This window comes from Triticum urartu, chromosome 3A (genome assembly GCF_056163025.1).
Source record: "Triticum urartu cultivar PI428250 chromosome 3A, HENAU_Tu73, whole genome shotgun sequence".
NCBI classification, from domain to species: domain Eukaryota; kingdom Viridiplantae; phylum Streptophyta; class Magnoliopsida; order Poales; family Poaceae; genus Triticum; species Triticum urartu.
Genome location: NC_141875.1, coordinates 273,480,522 through 273,490,464, shown reverse-complemented (window position 1 = coordinate 273,490,464; position 9,943 = coordinate 273,480,522).

The window sequence follows — 9,943 nt, the reverse complement described above, 5'->3', positions numbered from 1 at the left end:
GTAGAGCCTCCATGAAGAACTCCGGTAATAAAAAGATGATCAAAAACAAGTGAAGGATGAAAATAATAAGATTAAAGCCTTGCAATGATTAGATGGAGCTTTGAAATGATATAGTTGAAATAACTTGGAGCTCCGGGTGAGGAAGATGAACAGCTTGGAACCAAGAATTTCTTCCTCGTGCACAAACTCCGGAAGAAGGAATTAATTCGTCTCGAGGAAATAAGAATAAGAATTATGTTATGCATATCCTTCACCAATTAAATTGATGACACACAATGGATTTAGCATACTACTCATTCTCATTGGAAAGAATTAAGGAGAGATATAGCATAATCTTGGAGAAGGTCTTCAATGAACGAACGGTAGGATTTGGAAGCACGAATGCATTGATACAATAACGACGGAAGTGGAATGTTGGACGAACCACCGTAAGAATTGAAAACGATTGAAGGAAAAAGAAAGGCTCTCTGGGAAGCATTAAAAATACACGAAGATACTTGAGTGAATTTAGATACAAGTGAACGAAGAGATCACAAACTGATTAGAGAATACCTGAATGATGCACGGTAAGATTTGGAGAATGAGAGCTGAGAGCTGAGAATGAATAAACCCAAAATGATGGCCTTCGGAGAATAAAACTGAAAAGACTCCTGAATTGCTCCGGATGGGTGAAAAGAATTCTCACAATCGGAAACAATTATGAGAGGAAGGCATCAAGCTAGAACCATGAATCTTGAAGAGAATGGAGCAAGATTAGGAGGAAAAACTCTTCTTCGGTCTTCAAATGTAGAGAATGACGATGAGAAACACCACCTTGAGTTGTTGAGGCACTCCGGAATGGAAATTAGAAAGGTTGAACCAATGATGAAAAGAATGTGAAAGATCTTGGAGAAGGCATTTGACTGATGATAACTCATTCTTACGTCAAACTTGGAAAATGAATTTGAGAGTAATTACGAAAAAATTAGAAGAGTCAGGTAAGATCCTGGAAAAAGACTTGTGGGTTAGGGCCCACTCAAAAGAAACACCATTGAACGATCTAAAAGATAGATTATGCCGGTTGAATTAAATGGCTTGAATGCGATAACAATCTCGAAATAGCTTGAACGGATTGATAATGGAGACACAAATCTTCTGAGATATCTTCGGCACTTCGGATATGAATAGAGAGAGTTTAACGATTAAGAGGTGCACCGACATGAGAAAGCATTTTAAACGAGAAAAGGAATACGATCAACACTGAAAGCTTGACTTGAATCCACCGACGGAGAAAAAGAACGAAGAATGATGAACTTGAAGCTTCGTTAGTATCTTCATGAGGATCACCGGATAAGAACATTGACTGAAAAGAATGAAGAGACTTCACATTAATAAAATGGATACTTGATTAAGAAATCTGAATCCTTGAAGAAAAAGGGTTGGGAGGGCGAGAAAACCAAAGGCAACGTGGGACGGATGAAACAAACACCATTGGGAGAACTTAGAAATGATCTTGCAGATGTTGAAAATGATCGGATCCACTTGAAGAGAAACACGCCGGATTAAAAAGGATTGACATGACAATTTCGATTATCATGAAGGATTAGTATTCACATAGAAATATGAGAAAACCGTTTAGAAAAGGTATGGAATCCACATTTGACTTGGAAGCAACTCGAATACCACAAACCAAAACAAAACAAAGGATTTGGCTTGCAGAATAAGCCGGAACAAACGTATGATAGATCCCATATCGTATCATGTGTCTTTTGGAAAGATATTGTAGGAGCTACTTGAATTCCCACTTATAAACTCCCGAAACTTTCTGGTTATGCAATCTGGTGTTGGCGATACAGGGGAAGCATAACATCTCACCCAAACTAACAATCCCTACATCCAGCTGTATCCATCCTTCAACACATAACCAAGAAACCTTCAAAAATCGTGTACCTCAACCTTCGAAAAGCATCCGTTATACAAGTTATGGCAATACTCCCGAACTCCCGTCCCAGTACTGGGTGGCATCGCGGTTATCTCACCAACAACTGCATAAAAGAGATTTTCGATGTCGGCGAACTCAGATATTCCAGAACTGCAATGATAAAATTGTGACGACAACACCTTGGAGCTCAACTCCCCGGGACACTACCACAACCCCTAAATGTCAGGAGGCACCAAGACCAATGTTCTCATCACAAGACTATCAGAACGATTTCAAGATACCCGTGTGATCCTAAAAAAAGTCGTGACATTTGAGGAGATAAGAGTCAAAACTTCTACGTCAGGAGGCCTCACCAGAGCGATGAAGGAACTGAGGAGTAAAAAGAATCCTACTCTCCGATATATATAATTCTAAGACTCAAAACATTTTGTTCTAGACTCAACAACACCAGTGATTCGATCAAGCAGGGGGCTCCTATGTCGGCGATGGCTCTGGTACCAACTTGTAACACCCACAATGCGGCTATATCTCCCACGTGTCGGGGCACGACTTAGAGGCATAGCCCATGGTAGGCTTGTCGCAAGAGGGGTAATCTTCACACATCCCATGTACTGAATAAGAAAGGGATAATGAGTTGGTTTACAATCACCACTTCACACAAATACAAGTTAAAAATACATCATCGGGAATACAATCAAGGTCCGACTATGAAACCAAAATAAAAGAAGACAACCCCAAATGCTAGATCCCCGATCGTCCCAACTGGGCTCCACTACTGACCAACAGGAAACGAAACAAAACAACAATCCAGATCTTCATCGAGCACCCACTTCAGCTGGGTTGCGTCACCTGCACTGGTATCATTGGCACCTGCAACTGTTTGGAAGTATCCGTGAGCCACGAGGACTCAGCAATCTCACACCCGCGAGATCAAGACTATTTAAGCTTGTGGGTAGGAAAGGGTAATGAGGTGGAGCTGCAGCACTAATCATATATGCTGGCTAACATACGCAAATAAGAGCGATAAGAGAAGCAACGCAACGGATGAGAAGCTAGAAGTGATCAAGAAGTGATCCTGAAACTACTTACGCACAAACATAACTCCAAAACCGTGTTCACTTCCTAGACTCCGTCGGAAAGAGACCATCATGGCTACACACACGGTTGATGCATTTTAACTAAGTGAAGTGTCAAGTTCTCTACAATCGGACATTAACAAATTCCCATCTGCCACATAACAGCGGGCACGGCTATTGAAAGTTTATACCCTGCAGGGTGTCCCAACTTAGCCCATCACAAGCTCTCATGGTCAATGAAGGATATTCCTTCTCCCAGCAAGACCCGATCAGCCTCGGAATCCCGGTTAAAAGACATTTCGACAATGGTAAAACAAGACCAGCAAAGCCGCTCGATGTGTCGACAATCCCGATAGGAGTCGCATGTATCTCGTTCTCAGGAAAGACCGGATAGGTCAACCTACGAGTAAAACCAACCCTCAAGTTGCCCCGAGGTGGCCCTGCAGGCTGCCCGGTTCGGACCAACACTTAGAGAAGCACTGGCCCGGGGGGTTGAAATAAAGATGACCCTTGGGAGCGTGACTCCCAAGAGAAAAGTATGGGTGGTGGTGAGGCAAATGGTAAAACCAAGGTTGGGCCTTGCTGGAGGAGTTTTATTCAAAGCGAACTGTCAAGGGGTTCCCATAACACCCAACCGCATAAGGAACGCAAAATCAAGGAACATAACACCGGTATGACAGAAACTAGGGCGGCAAGAGTGGAACAAAACACCAGGCATAAGGCCGAGCCTTCCACCCTTTACCAAGTATATAGATGCATTAATTAAAATAATAGATATTGTGATACCCCAACATATCCATGTTCCAAACATGGAACAAACTTTAACTTCACCTAGAACTAGCAACGCTATAAGAGGGGCTGAGCAAAAGCGGTAACATAGCCAAACAACGGTTTGCTACGAAGGAGGGTTAGAGGCTTGGCATGGCAAATATGGGAGGCAGATAAAAAAATGGTAGGTAGAGCGACATAGCGATAGAACGAACAACTAGCAAGCAAAGATAGAAGTGATTTCGAGGGTATGGTCATCTTGCCTGAGATCCTGCAAGGAAGAAGAACGAGTCCATGAAGAAGACAAAGGGACGTAGTCGAACGGATTCTCACAACTCCAGGACGAAACTGAAGCTAACGAGAGAAGCAACCCTGAAAGAAGCAAGCAACATAGTAAACAACCAAGCATAAACATGGCATGGTGCACAACTAAGTATGATGCATGTCCGGATTAATGAGGCATGGCATGGCAAAGTGCACAAACAAAACTACAAATTAAGTGGAGCTCAATATGCAACGAGTTGCACATTGATGAAACACCACATCAATTATTTAGTTCTCTCCCGTTTATGTACCCAACAAAAATAAATGTTCTTAAACATGGCAAGAGGTGAAGCATAATTAAACTAACTATTTAGGCAAGTTTAAATGAGGCCGGAAATAACACACAACAATTCTGGAAAATCCCCATATACAAATTTGAGAGTTTGTATTGTTCTGCCCTAAACCATATTTTAGAGTTGTTAAACATGCAAGATGAGTGCACCATGTTAAAATAGTCATTTTTCTACCCCATTTACATCTAAAGTTTATTATAAATGGAGCTACGGTTATTTTGTTATGAATTAAAGCATTTTAGCATGGCATTTAAGGAAATTTAATCAAACAACATTTTAAACATCTCAAACATGGATGAAAGTGGCATATTATTAAACTAGATGAAATTCTAAGCATTTTACATATATAAAGTTTTTACATATGATGCATAGTTTGTGAGTTATTAAATGAATGAAGTCTAGGGGGCTTTCTACAAAACTGTAAAACACTGGAAAAGGATAAAATCGCACAAAGGAAAAAAACACCTATGGGCCGAATCTAAAGCACTCTGGATTGGGGGAGCTGCTCACCATGGGCCAAGCCCAGTTTGGTGGGATGAGGCCGGGCCTTGCGATCTGGCACGGGAGGCCGAGCGAGGCCGGGTGAACGGGCGTCGGGGTCAATAACAGCTGCAGCGCTGCGTTTTGCTCCTCTCGAGCAGCGCAGAGGAAGAAGAAGATGCAGCGGCAGACTTGGTGCGATGCAAGACTTCGCGGGCGCGGTTACGGGTGAAGCAAGGGGTTTCGGGCGGTCAGAATCCAGCCGTGGAGACGTGCTGACGTCGAGGTGCAGCGGCACTTGCGGAGTCCGGCGAGGACACGGCTTGAGGCGGAGCAGGGGCACCAGAGAAGCAAGCGGCAACGGTGACTTGGACGGCACGAGGCTGAAGATGGTGAGGCGCGATGTTGGTGACGTGCTGGTGGTTCTCCGATGACGAGCCACCGGTGGTGGCGTGAGGTGACTGAGGAGGCCGGCATTGGGGAAGAACTCGAGGGAGATGGCTGCAGATCGACGGGACTTGGTCTCGGAGCAGCGGGGCGGCGGCCATCCATGGCGTCGGGCAGGGGAGGCCCACGGGCAGCGAAGACGGCGACATGGGTTGCTCCGGGCGGGGAAGTAAAGGAGACCTGGTGGAGGAAGCGAAGGCGTCGGGGAGCTCGGCTCCATGGCCCAGCATCTCTGCACATAGAGAAAGGACGAAGAGAGCAGCGAGATGAGCGCGGGGAAAAGGGAGCAGGGAAAAGAGAAGAGGCACGGCGCGACTGGCCTGGTTGATGAGGGCGACGCCCTGGGTGGTCGTCAGAAGAACTCCGGCGAGGCATGCTAGAGTCGAGGAAGAAGGGATCCAGCGGCGGCTCCTCCAGAATCGGGTGGCGCGAGAAGCAGGGCAACGAAGGTTTGGGACAGAGGACCCGGTGGAGGACGACACTGCGGGACTCGATGGCCATGGGCTCCTGCTAAGAGATGCAGCGAGAACAGACATCGGTGAAGAAAGGGACATGAAACGGAGAGGGAAAAGGGCGACACAGGACCTCCAGGCGGCGGCGGCTTGCTTGCTCCGGCGAGGCTCGAGCAGGAGGCGTGCTCAGGGCCGAGGGGTTCGGGTGGCTGCGGCTAGATGAGTGGATTGAGCGGAGGCCGGGTGATGGTTGGTTGGGGATGGATCCCAAGGAAGAGGATTGGGGTGGCGGCGGCGAGGAAAACGAGAGAGACAGGGTAGGTTGGTGGTTGGCTGTGGGTGATCCCGAAGGAGATGCTGCTGGCGGCGGCCGGGATGGGACATTGATCCTAAAATTTAGGGTTTGCCCAGATTTAGACTAGGAGTCTCTAATAGAAGGAAAGAGGTGGGAGTTTAGGGTAGATTCGGGCCCTCCGATCGAAATCGGGCGGTCCGAGATAATTAGGTTAGGAGACTCCAACGAGAAAACGATGATACTTTATAGATGTTTGGGGATGATCCGAATCCAACGATGACGACTATCCGGGTTGGGTCCGGGGGAGTTTTCGGACGCGCATGCGAGGAGAGCCACGGGCTGACGAGAGAGGTTAGGTTGGGCCTCGCGGTAGGTACTGGACTGTGTAAATGGTCTAGGGAGGAAAGAGAGGGAAAGCCCGGCAAGAGTTTTCGGAGACCGAAAATGTCCGACGTTAGACCGGCTATAAGTCCTCTACAGTTATCCATTGGGGCGTCAAACAGACTCCGAATGCGATGAAACTTGGCAGGCGGCCTACTGACAAGATAACAACACCGCATGCCAAGTTTCAACCCATTCCAAGAACATTTTCTGGCTACTTATAAAATACTATTTCGGACATGCCGTGGGCGCGTGCAAGTGTGTCCGGGCTCAGAACGGGCAACGGAAAGAACAAGGAGACCCGAACGGATGCAAGTTTTTAAAACATGATGATGCAATGCACATGATAACAAGGCAAAATGCAACACGCAAGCAAATTACATGGAAAACACATCGAATAACTGGAAGACACTGGCGCAACGGTCTCGGGGCGTTACACGCTGTGTCACTAGTGCTGTGCTAACTACTTGATTAGGTTCTGCTAAATATAGAAGCAACGGCTCTGGTGGTTTAGGAGCGACTAAGGTGGGAACAGAGGAAAGGTAGGTCTTCAAATCTTGTAGGACAGCATTCACCTCCAGGGTCCACTCCACGGGTCCTTCCTTCTTGAAGATTTTGAAGAACGGCAAGGTGCGCTCGCCAGACCTGGAAATCAACCTACTCGGTGCGGCAACACATCCAGTCAAATGTCTCATGTCTTTAACAGTCTTGGGTGCTTGAATCTGCTCGATAGCCTTGATCTTGTCGGGGTTGGCCTCTATCCCCCGATGGGACACAAAGAAGCCAAGTAACTTGCCAGAAGGAATGTCAAACACACACTTCTCTGGGTTCAGCTTCAAGTTGATCTTGCGTGGATTTGCAAAGGTCTCTTCCAAGTCTTGAATGAGAACCAATTTGTCCTTGGTGTTGACCACTATATCATCCATGTAAGCTTCAATATTTCTGTGCACTTGGGACTCAAAGCCAATCTGTACTGCTCTTGCAAAAGTGGATCCGGCACTCTTTAACCCGAAGGACATCCGTATAAAGTAGTACGTGCCACATGGGGTTACGAACGCAGCCTTCTCTTCATCTTCTTTGGGCATGAAGATCTGGTGGTATCCATATTAGGCATCCATGAAGGAAAGAAGGTCACACCCGGAGGTGGAGTCCACAATCTAGCTGATGCGCGGCAAGGGGAATGGGTCCTTCAGGCATGCTTTGTTTAGATTTGTGAAATCTATGCAAAGCCTCCATTTCCCATTAGCCTTGCTCACCGCCACTGGATTTGCTAACCACATTGGACGCAATACCCCTCTGACCAAACTAGCTGCCTCAAGTTTCTTGATCTCCTCGGCAATAAACTTTTGCCACTCCAAAGATTGCTTCTGGACCTTCTGCTTGACGGGCCGGGCATGTGGGCAGACAGCAAGGTGGTGCTCGATTACCTCCTTGGGAACACCGGGGATGTCAGATGGTTTCCAGGAAAATACATTGACATTCGCTTACAGGAAGGCCACAAGCGTGCTTTCCTATTTGTCATCGAGGGTGGCACTGATAGTAAATGTACCATCTACGCCAGCCAGCCCTGCCGGGACCTTCTTCACAGAGGGTGCAATAGCCTTGGGTCTCTTGCTATTGGAACTCTCCGGCAAGTCATCAAAGGTGCAGCGCACTCCGGAGAGGTATGCTTCCCGGATTCCTTGCATGCATCCTTGCTAGCTTTCTTCTTCTTGCTTTCCTTGCAGGGAGCAATGGATTCCGTGGCCTGTGCCCGGCTGCCTCCCGGTACATCTTGTCCACACATATGATTGCGTCGTTCTTGTCTGACGGAATTGAAATGATGCCTATTGGCCCTAGCATCTTCAGAGTGTTGTAGGCATAGTGGGATGCTTCCATGATATGGCCATCGCTGGGCGACCAAGGATTCCATTGTACGGTAGGGGGAGGTCGACCACATCAAACATGACCTTCTCAGTCCAGTAGTTTAACTCCGCTCCGAACGTCACCGGCAGCGTGATCTTTCCCTTAGGACGACTCCTGCCGGGGTTGATCCCTTGGAACACACCAGTAACCTTGAGCTCTTCTTCTGCTATCTGGAGCTTGCTGATGACCGTTGGAGAAATCAGATTCAACCCGGCCCCGCCGTCAACCAACGTCTTTGTGATAGGTTGCCGATTGTTGGTGAGACCAATAACGCCAAGCGTCCTACCGCGGTGGTGCGGTCAGGGTGATCCTCTTCATCAAATATGATGTGCGTGCGGGACCACTTGAACAGCTTCCGAGAATCTGCTGCTAGCTCCATGGCATTGACTTCACGCGCCCACTATTGAAGTTGGCTATTGGTGTCAAAACCGGCGGATCTCGGGTAGGGGGTCCCGAACTGTGCGTCTAAGGTGGATGGTAATAGGAGGCAGGGGACACGATGTTTACCCAGGTTCGGGCCATCTTGATGGAGGTAATATCCTACGTCCTGCTTGATTATTCTTGATAATATGAGTAGTACAAGAGTTGATCTACCACGAGATCAAAGAGGCTAAACCCTAGAAGCTACCCTATGGTATGATTGTATGTTGTCCTAAAGACTAAAACCCTCCAGTTTATATAGACACCAGATGGGTCAAGGGTTACACAAGGTCAGTTACAAAGGTGGAGATATACATATCCGTATTGCCTAGCTTGCCTTCCACGCCAATTAGAGTCCCATCCAGACACGAGACGAAGTCTTCAATCTTGTACCTTCATAGTCCAACAGTCCGGCCAAAGGATATAGTCCGGATGTTCGGAAACCCCCTAATCTAGGACTCCCTCAGTAGCCCCTGAGCCAGGCTTCAATGATGATGAGTCCGACCCGCAGTGTTGTCTTCGGCATTGCAAGGTGAGTTCCTCCTCCGAATACACCATGGAAGAGTTTGAATACAAGGACAGTGTCTGACCCTGCAAAATAAGTTCCACATACCACTGTGGCGAGAATAATATTTCCACAAATCTAATCTGCTGACATGTTTTGACAGCATGACATCACGCCATGGCCCGGTCATTATTCAAACCATTTCTCTCAACCAACTCCGCACATAACGCGAGGCGGTTTTCTTGACACGTCTTGTCAAAGCAGAGATCGTGTCCCCCTTATCACGGGATTCTCATCAATACAAACGTGGGTAACCCAACCATACCTGTTGGTATGACTCCTAGATCTTAGGTAAGTCCCAAACGGCCACGAGGAGGACGCCTGATATTCACCCTCTTTATAAAGGGGACGAGACTTTTTTTCTTTTTTCCCTCCCATGCTCAATCGAATCCTTCCCCTGCCTCGAGTTCTAACACTCAAAGCTCAGGTCAGGTGCTTCAGACCTTAAACTATGTCCGGATCCAGCCTTCATGGTCGGTGGATGCCTTCCTACATCACAGAGGAGGACATCAAGAAGTTGAAGGAGGCCAGATATCTGACCGCCGAAATTTCGCATAGGCTGCCTGCCCGAGGGCATGTCGTCGCTACTCACGAACCCAACGCGAGCGTTGTGTTC